Source organism: Mandrillus leucophaeus, unplaced genomic scaffold (assembly GCF_000951045.1).
Source record: "Mandrillus leucophaeus isolate KB7577 unplaced genomic scaffold, Mleu.le_1.0 Scaffold3, whole genome shotgun sequence".
In the NCBI taxonomy this organism is placed as follows: Eukaryota; Metazoa; Chordata; class Mammalia; order Primates; family Cercopithecidae; genus Mandrillus; species Mandrillus leucophaeus.
Window position 1 is genome coordinate 10,717,735 of NW_012103142.1, and position 14,454 is coordinate 10,732,188.

Consider the following 14,454-nt stretch of genomic DNA (forward strand, 5'->3'; position numbering starts at 1 on the left):
CCTAAGACTCCTGCAGCAGTTGACCAAGCCCAAGGACGTAATTGAATCTGGAGAGTCCTAGGGCTTTGTTTTGAAAAAGACTTGAAATACACATAGGAAGAAAGGCATACAAATAAATGTTCACTTGTCTCTGCTGTGAGTCTATGTTCCAACTTTTCAGTGATGGCTTTGAGAGCTCTCAAACTTGACTGGCTCTAAGTGTATCTGGAGGCTTTTGTATCCTAACCTGAAACTGGCTTAGTACTTTTTCCTAAAAGCTCAGGATTTGAGAATGAGGACCCCTTCGCCAGGAAAACATGTTTACACTCAAAATTTTGCTTGCAGTTCTAGGGTGTTTAGACCCTTCTCAGATACCTGTGCACCTTATGGGTTTTGTTTTTCTCTGTTTTGAGACAGTCTCACTCTGTTGCCCAGGCTGGAGTGCCGTGGCGTGATCTTGGCTCATTGCAGCCTCCACCTCCTGGGTTCAAGTGATTCTGCCTCAGCCCCTCGATCAGCTGGGATTATATGCATGTACCACCATGGCCGGCTAATTTTGTATTTTTAGTAGAGAGGGAGACAGAGTTGCACCAGTTGACCAGGCTAGTCTCCTGACCTCAAGTGATCCACAAGCCTGGGCCTCCCAAAGTGCTGGGGTTACAGGCGTGAGCAACCGCGCCCGGCCCTTGTGTACTTTATGCGAGGAAGTCCTGCTCTTAATCGGGATCGGTCATGCAGGCCCTGATCTTGCTACTCTGGTTCCATGTCCTATGGAAGAACAAAGTTTACCAAGATAGACTTTTCCCTTCATGGTGGCATAGTGTTACCCCCTGCACCATCTCTAACTCAGAAATCCCCACCATTTCTTCCCCTGGGCTTCAGGATAGAATTACCTGGTTTCTCTGATGATCAGCACACTTTCTTCAAACCCAAATCAGGAAGGAATGAACAATTTTGTTTGGCATGGATGAAATTAGCACTGTTTGGCTCGGTAGGCCCCAGACAGGCAGGCAGCTTAATTTTTTCCTTGTGTATTCTAGTCTTCAGAAGTATTGCCTTTTGTACTGCTGGTGGTGACATAGTAGATAGTAGACCAGTAACTGGGCATCTGGGGATTTTAATCCTGCAAACAGTGGATCTGATACTGATTGTGTTTTTCATTAGTGTCCACCCCAAGTGGGTCTTCCTGCTACTCCCTTCACTTAGTTGCCCCTCACTTGCCATGTGAGCAATTGGCAAGGATGTGCCAGGCCTAGGTTGAACTTGGAAACATGTTTGACCATTCTGTTCCCTGGTCCTTTCAGATCAGTTTGGCTGCAATTTTGGCTCCTGGGACCCTCAAGCATAGCTGGGAAATCAAGTTAGAGGTGTAACTGCCTTAAAACGTGCCAGCTTAGGCTGGGCGTGGTGGCTCACGCCTATAATCCCAGTACTTTGGGAGGATGAAGCAGGCAGATCACCCGAGATCAGGAGTTTGAGACCAGCCTGACGAATATGGAGAAACTCTGTCTCTACTAAAAATACAAAATTAGCTGGGTGAGGTGGCACGTGCTTGTAATCCCAGCTACTTGGAAGGTTGAGGCAGGAGAATTGCTTGCACCCAGGGAGGTGGAGGTTGCAGTGAGCCAAGATCAGGCCATTGCACTCTAACCTAGGCAACAAAAGCAAAACTCCGTCTCAGGAAAAAAAAAGTACCAGCGTATGAGGTAACTAGATTAGTTCTCTCCAGAGGTAACCTGCCAAGAAGAGATGCTGTAGATGTTACTCTTACACTGTAAAACATTGTGAAATCGGATTACTTTAAAATGATGTATTACAAAGTTTTGGAAAAAAGCAGTTGTGACTATGGAATCCCAAGGCTTATATCCCAGCTCTGTCTTACACTAAATATGAGTACAGTGTTTCCACTCTGTCCGTAAAATGGGAGCTAATACCCTCCAACCTGTGTGCCTGACATGATGGCTAAAAGGATTAAGCAAAACAAGAGTTTGTAATTTACTCTGTCAGAGCAAACTGCTGGTAAATAAAAGGGAGTAAGTTGACTAAAAATAAATTTTTTAAAAAAATTCTGATAAAACAAGTTTGTAATTTATAATTGTATACAAATAAAAGATGTTACAAAAATTGTGCAGTTCTAGATATGTACCATGACATAACTAATTCGTTGAACAAGTTGTGAGACAATCCTTATTTCTGAGAAAAAGTAGACCTGTTACATCATCTGTGGGTTAGGGTATGTTCGTGTCAGCACATACTAAGTATGTTCTAGCTTTTGTGGAGAAAGTAAAATCTAGTGTTGACTAAGTAGGTGCACTGAGCCAGGTAACCTGTTTAACATAAAAGGACTGATTTCAGGGTGGCTGTGGGAGCCTTTCCAATGCTCTTAAGTCTCTAGCCCCTTGCCTGATCCAGCTGATTCCAAGAGCCACGATTTTAGTCTTTCTTGGTTGGCTTTTTAAAATGCTTTGGGCTTTCCTTTAACGTATCTTCAAAATCATTGTGGGGCCAAATTAATCATAAAACCTTTTGTTACATATTTTATTACATATAAGGGCTGAAACAGGATTTTTCTTAACTGTATCACGGTCCAGAAATGCAAATGCAAAACCCCCATAGTGGCTGCAGGAGCAAGTCCAGTTGAGACAGGTCAGGACCAAAGCATAAAAGATGAGTAACTGAATGGCATACGGGGTCCCGTAGCCACGCCCTCCGGATCGCCGCCGCAAAGGACCTGGAACCTCAGGTGCCCGCTGTGTGTCATGAAGAAGGTGCAGTCGCTGCCTCAGCCAAGCCAGGCTCCGCCGGGGCCGTTCCTATCCTGTGGGTCGGAGGAGGAAGGGACTCAGCCAGTGCCGCGGCCTCCCAGGGCTTGGGCCTCCGCTGGAGCTGGGACGCTGTGGGTTCGCCGTGTATCGCCGCGATGTGGCGTCTCTCCAGACCCGGGAGCTCCCGGCCCTGCTGGACCAGCTGCAGGAGCTGCGCCAGGGTAACCGAAGCCGGGGTCGGGGCCGGGGCCGGGGCCGAGCAGCGGGGACTGCGAGGACGCTCCATGTCATGTCGGGTCGCGAAGCCTGACCCGCCTGCAGTTCGGGGAAGCGAGCACTTCCGGGCGGAATGGATGCAACCACCACCGGGGGACGGGGGAAGGAAAGGGAGGCTGTAGACCGTACCAAGCCGGCCCAGAACTGGGGGAGCACTTGAGAACTCTGACCAGCGCCCTGCAGAAACGCTTTAGAAGCGTCCACGATTTAGCCAAACCAGAGTGCCCAACGTACCCGCCAAAGAAGAAGGGACGGACGCGCCAAAACTTGAAGGCTAGCATAGGACAGAACATGCCTGCGGACGCGCTGCTGCGGGCAAAAAGACCCATACATGCGTTGGCACCGCGCACATGCCCATTTTCATGCATAACCACAGGAGCGCATGCAAGGATTCCGATACAAGGCATGGCGGAGGACAATCCCCATCCTAGGCTCCACAGCACGGGACAAAGCCTAACTGCAGAGTTGTTCCCAGGGGCCTCAGGAGTGACACCACCACCAAGCCACGCCACTCTCTTAGTTATTATTATTGTTTTGTTTTGTATTGTGTTGTGTTGTTTTAGACGAAGTCTCACGGTCTGTTGCCCAGGCCGCAGTGCAGCGGTGAGATCTCAGCGCACTGCAACCTCCTCCTCCTGGGTTCAAGCAATCCTCAGGGTCCCTAGTGCCTCAGCCTCCCTAGTAGTTGGGGGTACAGGTATATGCCACCAAGCCCAGCTAATTTTTGTGTTTTTAGTAGAGACAGGGTTTCGCCATGTTGGCTAGGCTGGTCTCGAACTCCTGACCTCAAGTGATCCACCCGCCTCAGCCTTCCAAAGTGCTGGGATTACAGGTGTGAGCCACTGCACCCAGCCAGAGCCTCACCACCCTCTTCACACATCCTGCCATCCTTCAATTCTTGGTGGTCCCAGAGAAGATAGAAGGTGAAGGCAGGTCAGATGTGCTACAGCTTCTCTGACTGCTCGGAAAGTCAGGTTTTTAAATTATCAAAAGTGGCCGGGCACGGTGGCTCACACCTGTAATCCCAGCACTTTGGGGGGCCAAGGCAGGTGGATCTCGAGGTCAGGAGTTCAAGACCAGCCTGACCAACATGGTGCAACCCCGTCTCTACTAAAAATACAAACATTAGCTGGGCATGGTGGCACACACCTGTAATCCCAGCTACTCAGGAGGCTGAGGCAGGAGAATCGCTTGAACCCGGGAGGCAGAGGTTGCAGTGAGCTGAGATTTGCGCCACTGCACTCTACCCTCAGCGACAAAGCAAGACTCCGTCTCAAAAAAAAAAAAGTGTCAAAAGCTAGACTGATCTGGTGAACATCACCTTAATCAAAGAATCAAAGCTTAATGGTCAGGCGTGGTGGCTCACACCTGTAATCCCAGCACTTTGGGAGGCAGGTGGATCACAAGGTCAGGAGATCAAGACCATCCTGACCAACACAGTGAAACCCCATCTCCACTGAAAATACAAAAAATTAGCCGGACGTGGTGGCAGGTGCCTTTAGTACCAGCTACTCGGGAGGCTGAGCCAGGAGAATGGTGTGAACCCGGGAGGTGGAGCTTGCAGTGAGCCAAGATCACGCCTCTGCACCCCAGCCCGGGCAACAGAGTGAGACTCCGTCTCAAAAAAAAAAAAAAAATTAAAATTAAAAAAAAAAAAGATAAAGAAAAAGCTAAGAACTACCCCAGATTAAAGGAGACATAAAAAATAAATACAGGCCAGATACAATGGCTCATGCCTTTAGTCCTAGCACTTTGGGAGGCTAAGGTGGGCAGATTGCTTGAGCTCAGGAATTCAAGACCAGCCTGGGCAATATAGCAAAACCCCATCTCTACTAAAAATACACACACACACACACACACACACACACACAAAATAAAATACCCGAGCATGGTGGTGGACACCTGTAGTGCCAGCTATTCCGGAGGCAGTAGTTGAAGAATCGCTTGAACCTGGGGAGGTGGAGGATGCAGTGAGCTGTGATTGCCAGCACTTCAGACTGGGAGACAGAGTGAAACTGTGTCTCCAAAAATAAAATATAAATAAATAAATACAATGAGTGATCCTGGATTAGATACAAGATTGTGTAGGGGAGATCAGCTCTAAAGGACATTTTACCCTTGGGGAAATTTGAATATGATCCATATATTAGATGATAGCGATATATCAATGTTAAATTTATCAAGTGTGATAATTGTGGGAATTACCTTGTTCATAGGAGATACATTTTGAAGTATTTAGAGGTGAAGTGTCATGATGACAGAGAGAAAGCAAATGTGGCAGAATTGCTAAGAATTAGTGAATCCACATGAGGGTTTGAAACTTGTTAAAATAAAAAGTTGGGGTAGGCCAGGTGCAGTGGCTCATGCCTATAATCCCAGAACTTTGGGAGAGGCCAAGGCAGGAGGATCCCTTGAACCCAGGACTTCAAGACCAACCTGGGCAACATAGTGAGACCTCCAAAACACAAAAATTAGCTGGATGTGGTGGCACACACCTGTAGTTCCAGCTACTCAGAAAGCTGAGGCTGGAGGATCACTTGAGCCCAGGAGGTCGAGTCTGCAGTGAGCCAAGATTGTTCCACTGCACTCTAGCCTGGGCAACAGAGACGCTGTCAAAAAAAAAAAAAAAAGTTGGGGTTGGGAGCACTTGGTAAGAGCTTGAGAAGCCAGCCTGGAGGAAACTGACCGTATTGAGTGTTGTATAATAAAGAATTTTGAAGGGGTGGCCTGCCCCTCCACACCTGTGGGTATTTCTCGTCAGGTGGGACGAGAAACTGAGGAAAGAAATAAGGCACAGAGACAAAGTATAGAGAAAGAACAGTGGGCCCAGGAGACCGGCACTCAGCATACGGAGGACCTGCACCGGCCCTGGTCTCTGAGTTCCATCAGTATTTATTGATTATTATTTTTACTGTCTCAGCAAGGGGAATGCAGCAAGAGAACAGGGTGATAGTGGGGAGAAGGTCAGCAAGAAAACATGTGAGCAAAGGAATCTGTGTCACAAATAAGTTCAAGGGAAGCTACTATGCCTGGATGTACACATAGGCCAGATTTATGCTTCTCTCCACCCAAACATCTCAGTGTAGTAAAGAATAACAGAGCAGCATTGCTCCCAGCATATCTTGCCTCCAGCCACAGGGCGGTTTTCTCCTATCTCAGAATAGAATGAATGTACAATCGGGTTTTATACCGAAACATTCCGTTCCCAGGGGCATGCAGGAGATAGAAGCCTTCCTCTTATCTCAACCACGAGAGGCCTTCCTTTTACTAATCCTCCTCAGCACAGACCCTTCACGGGTGTCGGGCTGGGGGACGGTCAGGTCTTTCCCGTCCCACGAGGCCATATCTCAGGCTGTCTCAGTGGGGAGAAACCTTGGACAATACCCGGCTTTCCTGGGCAGAGGTCCCTGTGGCTTTCTGCAGTGCATTGTGCTCCCGGTTAATCGAGAATGGAGAATGGCGATGACTTTTACCAGTCGTACTGCCTGCAAACATATTGTTAACAAGGCACATCCTGCACAGTCCTAGATCCCTTAAACCTTGATTCCATACAACGCATGTTTCTGTGAGCACAAGGTTGGGGCTAAACTTACAGATTAACAGCATCTCAAGGCGAAACAATTGTTCAGGGTACAGATCAAAATGGAGTTTCTTATGTCTTCCTTTTCTACAAAGACACAGTAACAGTCTGATGTATCTTTATTTTCCCTATATATCCCCCTTTTCTTTTTGACAAAACCCACCATCGTCATTATGGCCCATTCTTGCTGGTCGCTGTCTCTTCTGAGCTGCTGGCTATACCTGTAGACTCACAACAGACAGAACAGGCATACAAGCATTAATATGAAATTTACAATAGTGGAACTTCTGATGGTTTTTACCCAAGTGATGGGGTTAAGATTTGTGAGGCCATCAGTAGCTTTCACGATTGCCTCAGTTCCTGGCACCAAGTTTAAATGGGCTTTCGATGCCTCAAAAATTTGTTATTTTAATTTTGAAATATCTAAAGTAAGATTATCTTCTCTTCTTTGTAGCTGGTATCTAACCATGTCCCAGTGATGCTCAGACTCATTATAGGCTCGGGGTGTAATACAAAAATCTGACGTATTCCAGTCACACTGTAACTGAAAAAGATATCCCAAGCTCATGAGCCTATTTCCCATCCAAATGACGGTTCGTCTAAGATCATTAATTTGGTTTGCCAATTTTTGATTTATTTAGGTCTGAGAATTCCACAATTTTGAAGAATTCTTTACATATTCTGCAGTTTGAACAGAGGAGTGCAAAGTAATTCCAGCAGCCGCAGCAGTAGCCGTGACTGCAATAAGGCCCATAATCCCTGCAATCAAAGTAAAAATGAATCTTTTGGATCTAGTTAGAATTCCTTTTAATACTTCCGTTAAAATATGGATGGATGGCGAAGCCTCCCACGGTCAGTCCAAGGACACAGGGATCCACACGCCCTCTCTTGCCCTCACTCACAGAATACGGTGCTGCCAATTAAAAATCAAATCAATGCAAGTAAACAATCAACAATTTTCACAGGTTATAGTTTGGGAATCTGGTTTAATAACTATGTTTTCTACAACTAGCATATAAGGGGGTTTTACACAACTTTGTAAAGGAATTGTCAGATTGGAATTTAGGTTGATAGTATAATATGGCTTATGATTTCTTATTTCTATAGCTTGATTTCCAGACCAAATTCTAATGTGGTGCGAGGCCACAGTAAGCTTCCATAATTTTTGGATGTTTAGGACCAGTAACGGGACTAACTAACTTTGGTCAAGGTGATGAAATTCCCTTTTCACCCCATTTCTATGGATAGGGTGATTCTAACCTTCTATAAACCTGATCCAGCCTTTCAATTAAATCATTATCATAAGCCAAATTAATGAGCCAGATGGATGGGGCCTGTGAACATGAGTGAGTCTGGCCCGTACAATGATAATATAATTGGCCTCGAGAGGCCCAGTCTATAATAGTTCCAAATTCATTGTTTTGTAATACCACTGCAGTATCAGCCACACATTCTTCCCAAACTAAGGCTTCTGGGCTTTTTGATTCTTTGGGAATTTCCTTGGGGCAAGGCTTCCCCTTAGGCCTAGATTTTAATGATCTTTGATAAGAAGGGTCCTATAAATTATTTATCTGTGACCCTAGTGACAGTCCCCTTACCATGTGATAAGTAAATCTACTGGTGGCACTGATAGTAGGTACTTCTACCAACCAATTTTGGGTTGTAGGCATTAAACATCCTGGTGCCTTCCCTAGGCAAATAGTAGGATAATGATACCCAATGGGAACATTTATCATCATTCCTTGTTCTTTAGGTTGGGCAGGGCAACGATCATCTGTGGGGCCTGGTACCCATGCACTATTATTAACACACACTTCAATAGAATTATCCATCCATGTGACTAACTGAATTAAGGGCAGGAAAGGCACATAAGCCCAGTAAGTATAATTAGTTGCAGCTACTCCTGCAGACATGGGGAGACTTACCACCGTTGATACAATCATCAAAGCTACAAGCAGCATATTCTCTGAAGTTCGTGTTACCCTTGTGTTCTTTAGGCTTTTTTTAGCTAACTGTGTCAGCTTCTTTAACTGGGCCCAAGTCGGCAGCTCCGCTTCCTTGGTGGATGGCAACTTCATCTGTTCTTCTGATATCACCATTTTGTTTACCTGGAGAGTCGATGATGCTCCATTGCAGGTTTTCTGTCTCCGCAGAGGCGCTTTTCTTCGCATCTCCAACGGGTTCATTGTAGAACTTTAAATGTCTAGTGGGTATCCAAACAGGAAGCTGATTTTCTCCTGGTGAAACACAAGCAAAGCCTCTCTCCCATGTTGTCACCTTCCCTATTTCCCATGTCTTATTTTTGTTATCTTTCCACCAAATCAGTTTTCCTTCTTGTGGGCTGTTCTTTTACCACTAAAATGTTGTTCTGCAGAAGTAATAGTCTGATTTCTATAAATGTTTAAAAAATTTAAAGTCTAAAATGCTAGATTAAGTTGCATCTGGGGAGTGTTATACTCCCTACTGTCTTTTTCCTTTTTTTGTTTAACCAATTGAGCTTTGAATGTTCTATTAGTTTTTTCAATTACGGCCTGTCCTTGGGAATTGTAGGGGATTCCTGTTGTATGTGTAATTTTCCACTGATTTAAGAATTTTTGAAATGTTTTACTATAGTATCCTGGCCCATTATCCATTTTAATTGTTTTTGGAACTCCCATGACAGCAAAACAAGATAATAAATGTCTTTTAGCATGTGAAGTACCTTCTCCTGTCTGGCAGGTTGCCCATACAAAATGTGAATAAGTATCAACTGTCACATGGACAAATGACAATTTTCCAAATGAAGGCACATGTATGACATCCATTTGCCATAACGCATTAGGACATACACCTCTGGGATTAACTCCTGCCTCCTGAGTGGGCAGGTGTAGGACTTGACACTGAGTGCAATGTTGTACAATATTTTTTGCCTGTTTCCATATAATACCAAATTTATTTTTTAGTCCTATTGCATTTACATGAGTCAAGGCATGAAGTTCTTGTGCTTCCATGAATGCAGATGATACTAGCAAGTCAGCTTGTTCATTTGTTTTAATTAAAGGCCCTGGTAAATTAGTGTGTGCTCGAATATGAGTAATATAAAATGGGAAATTTCTTTTTCTTACAGTTAGTTGTAACAAATTAAACAGCTGGTTTAACTGATCATCTATACCATATTTGATTAGGGCTGTCTCAACATCCTTTGTAGCCTGTACTACATCTGCAGAATCTGATACAATGTTAACAGGCTGATTAAAATCTTGTAACACTGTAATGACAGCAACCAACTCTGCTCTTAGAGCGAAGTGATATTAAGTTTCAATGACTCGTTCTTTTGGCCTGGTGTAAGCCCTTTTCCACTGCTGGAACCATCAGTAAACACTGTCAGAGCATTTTCTAAAGGTTTATGGTAATTTTAGGTAAAATCTAAGTAGTCAATTTTAAAAACTGGAAGATTTTTGGTTTTGGTTAATGATTGTCAATAATTTCCACAAAATCAGCAAGACCAATCTGTCCTGCACCAGAATTGATAAAGGCTTGTCTAACCTGTTCCTTGTTTAAAGGAACAATGATTTTATCTGGGTCACTTCCACACAGTTTTATTATTCATAATCTTGCCTGACCAATTAATGTAGCCATTTGCTCCAAGTACGATGTAAAAGTCTTAATCGTACTATGAGGAAGGAAGGACCACTCCACAAGATCTGTGTTTTGAACAATAATGCCTGTTGGAGAATGTGCAGTAGCAAAAATCAAAAGTTGGGGTGGGGCTAAGTGATCTATTCTATTTACTTGTGCTGACCAAATTTTATTCTTCAACTAATTCAATTTCTTTAGTTGCCTCTGGAGTTAATGTTCTTTTACTGTTCAATTCTGGATCCCCTCTTAAGATAGAGAACAAATTTGACGTGGCATAAGTAGAGATGCCTGGAGCTGGCTGAATCCAATTAATATCTCCTAGCAATTTTTGAAAGTCATTTAATGTTTTTAATGTGTCTTTTCTTATTTCTATTTTTTGTGGTTTAATTTTCTACCTGCATTTCCAATGGAAAGGAGTAGAGGTTTGAATCTTATCAGATGCTATTGTCAGTCCTGCGTTTGCAACCTGTGTCTGCAGAAATGTGTAACAGTCGATTAATTTGTCTCTCATTTCTGCAGCACACAAAATATCATGAATATAATGAATGATGTCACAGTCTGAAAAAATTTGTCTCTAACTGGTTGAAGAGCTTGAGCTACAAAAGTCTGACAAGTAGTTGGACTATTGATCTTTCCCTGAGGCGACACTTTCCACTGAAACCTGGTGGCTGGTTCTTTATTATTTATGGCTGGTATAGTAAAAGCAAATTTTTCAAAATCCTGTTTTGCCAGAGGAATGGTAAAAAAAGCAATCCTTCAGATCAATTATAATTAAAGGCCAATCTTTGGGGATCATGGCCAGAGAGGGTAACTCGGGTCGGACAGCCCCCAAGGGTTGAATTATGGCATTAACGACTCTATAAGTCGTTTAGCATGCGCCATCTGCCGGATTTTTTCTGAATTCCAAACAGAGGAGAATTCCAAGGTGAAAATGAAGGCTCAATATGTCCCTTTTCTAATTGTTCCTTTGCTAATAAGTGTAAAGCCTCCAGCTTTTGTTATGGTAGCAGCCACTGATTTACCCATACAGGTTTTTTTGTTTTCCAAGTTAATGGAATGGGTTTTGGAGGCTCTACAGTGGCCGCTCCTAAAAAGGATACCCTACTCCTTTTCTTTTTTGATTTTTTTCAGCCTCAATTGGGACTTTAATGCCATCTTCATTCTTTCCTAGTCCCTTTTCAGGGAGATATCCCATTTTACTCATGATTTTTTGACTCGTGGGGCTGTATAGGGAGGCTGGAATAGTAATCTCTGCATGCCATTGTTGTAACAAGTCTCGGCCCCATAAATTAATTGGAATAGAAGTGATCATAGGTTGAACTGTACTTTCTTGATTATCAGGTCCTAGACAATGTAAAATCGTGGCACTTTGATACACTTTTGAGGCGGTGCCTACACCGACAAGTCCTGTAACAGGCTATTGTTTAGGCCAATTTTTTGGCCATTGATTTAAGGCGATGATAGCAACATCAGCCCCAGTATCCACTAACCCTTCAAACTGCTTTCCCTGAATAGTGACTGTACACACAGGTCTATCCTCTGAGACCTGACTAGCCCAATAAGCAGCTTTTCCAGCAGGATTGGTATTTCCAAACCCTCTTGTTCTTTCCGTTTTGTTTTTCCCAATTTTAATATAAGGCAAAAGCAGTAATTGAGCAATTCTATCACCTGGATTGGTGTTCCAGGGACCAGTGGAGCTGATCACTGACTGAATTTCCCCTTTATAATCTGAATCAATTACCCCAGTATGAATTTGGACTCCCTTCAAATTTAGACTTGATCTCCCTAAAATAAGGCCTACCATCCCTTCTGGCAGCGGGTCATATATCCCTGTAGGAATCTTTTGCAGGGGCTCTCCAGGGAGTAAAGAAACCATTTGAGTGGAACATAAATCTGCTGCTGCGCTGCCTGCTGTGGCGGTGGACAGCTGTTGTATTGTTGTAATTGGCTGACTCCCTGATGTGGTGGTATTTGCTGCGGGGGTTGTGGCCCCTGAAAACCCTGAGGAACAAACGGCTGAATTGGGAATGCCCCAGTTTGTTGCGGGGCCTGAAGCTGGCTCCTCTTTCCATTTCCCCAACAATGGTTGCCCATCTTTATCAAATTTAGAATGACATTGATTAGCCCAATGTTTTCCTTTTCCACATTTTGGACACAGGTCAGGTGGCTCTTTATTTTTTGCCGTAATAGCTTGATTTATTATATTCTGTTTACTTAAGACTGGGCAACTCCTTTTCAGATGACCGATTTGGCTACAATTATAACATTTTTTCCCAAATGTTCTAACTTGTCCTCCTAAAGTGACTCCCATCATTGCTTGAGCCATTAGCATTGCCTTTATGCATAGCTCCTCCAATCCCATTACAAGCCTTCACATATTCTGTAATTTCATCAACTTCTGCTGGAACTTTTCTTTTTAATGACTTCATGGCCGATTGACATTCTGGATTTGCATTTCGATAAGCCATTAATTCTACAAAAACTTTTCGGGTGTTATCATCTGTAATAGATTTTTGAGCAACATCTTGCAACCTTGCCACAAAGTCTGGATATGGCTCTTTAGAGCCTTGTCTAATTGAATTAAAAGAAGGGCAGGCGGTTCCTGGGTCCTGAATTTTTTCCCAGGCCCTGAGGCAAATAGCCCTTAGTTGTTCAATAGCCTCATTCTACATTGCTGTTTGTTGGATAATGGTGCTCCAATTTGGACCTGTTCCTAGCAATTGGTCTCCATCTATATTAACAGTGGGATTAGTAGCCTAATTTTTCGTACCTGTTCTTGTACTCCATCAATCCACCAGGTTTTAAACTGTAGAAACTGAGAGGGTGAAAGGGAAGATTTAGCGAAAATTTTCTAGTCATAAGGAATGAGTCTATTTCCATGAACAATGGAATCTAATAATGTTCTCATATAAGGGGAGTTGGGTCCATATTGTTTAACTCCTTGCTTCATATCTTTTAACATTTTCATAGTGAAAGATTCATATCTAGCCTCAGTTCAGACAGACGCTCCTGCTTGAGTCCCTTTCCTGGCCGGTATCGGTTGTAAAAGTACCGGGAACTCCCATGCCTCAAGATCTCCTGTTTTCTGGCTTTATCAATGATTTCCTGCAGTGTACTATCTTGTCCACTAGGTGGTGGTGTAGGATTAAACACCACCGCCATGGGTTGCTGTTACGGTGCCCTGCTATTTGGCACAGGACATACCGCTTTGAACCTCTGGAGGCGGCCCATACTGACGCTTGGCCAGCGGTCGGTATTTATAAACTATCGGCGGTCGAGTCATATTGTCTACCGGCTGATATTGTGGATACTGCATCTGAATTGGCATTGCTGGGATAGAAACTCTATCCTTTTCTACTTGATATTTTCGGGGTTTGTACTTGTCTAACCTGCCTTTGAGGTTGTAATGTTACAGGTATCTGAACCCAGGAGGAGGAGTTGATGGCCATCATGCTTTAGGCTCTGATGGCCCCAATAATTCTGGACCTCCTTCCCCCAGTTTTGATGACTCAGGATATATTACCTCCTGTAATTGATTGTAGTCAACATTTTGCATTGACTGAGCCATTACAGATTCTGCTACATATTTACAATGTGAACTTTCCGTTCCTTTCCTGAACTCTGTCCCTGCCTCTTCTTCACAATCTATTACACAGCCTTCAGGGGCAGCAGAAACTGAAACGCTATCTTCTTCTGTTTGAAATGGTTCTAAAGTTGCTTTAATAATGGCCCAATCATTCCGTACTGTAAGTGGGATGATTTTACCTTCCCTATTTGCTTGTTTTAATTCTTTGCCAATTTTTTCCCAATCTTTTAGATCTAAAGTTCCCTGTTCTGGAAACCAGGGGCAAAATTGTTCTATTGTTTGAAATAGCATAATTACATTTTCTGTAGAAGCTCTAACTCCCCCTCTTCTTAAAATAATTTTAATGAAGCTGAGATAAGAGGCATATTTACTTTCAGTTTGTCCCATTGTTACCTGGGTTCCTCTGAGTGCACAAGCTTACCGCAAGGCTGACTGGGGAAGTACTCAGGAATCTCTCATGGACTCGTCCTCAATGCTCATGTTCTTAGCGTACCTTCACCTTAGAGAAAGGCACCCACGTTGTGCGGCAGGTGAAGGGGGGGCCTGCCCCTCCACACCTGTGGGTACTCCTCATCAGGTAGGATGAGAGACTGAGAAAAGAAATAAGGCACAGAGACAAAGTGTAGAGAAAGAACAGTGGGGCCAGGAGA

At 43.8% G+C, this 14,454-nt stretch overlaps 1 protein-coding gene across 1 annotated transcript in view; it reads left to right on the top strand.

Annotated features, from left to right (window-relative positions):
* Positions 1-14,454, top strand: part of RPL7L1 (ribosomal protein L7-like 1) — a 32,612-nt gene that overhangs the window by 6,673 nt on the left and 11,485 nt on the right. The gene's annotated exons all lie outside the window — the stretch shown is intronic.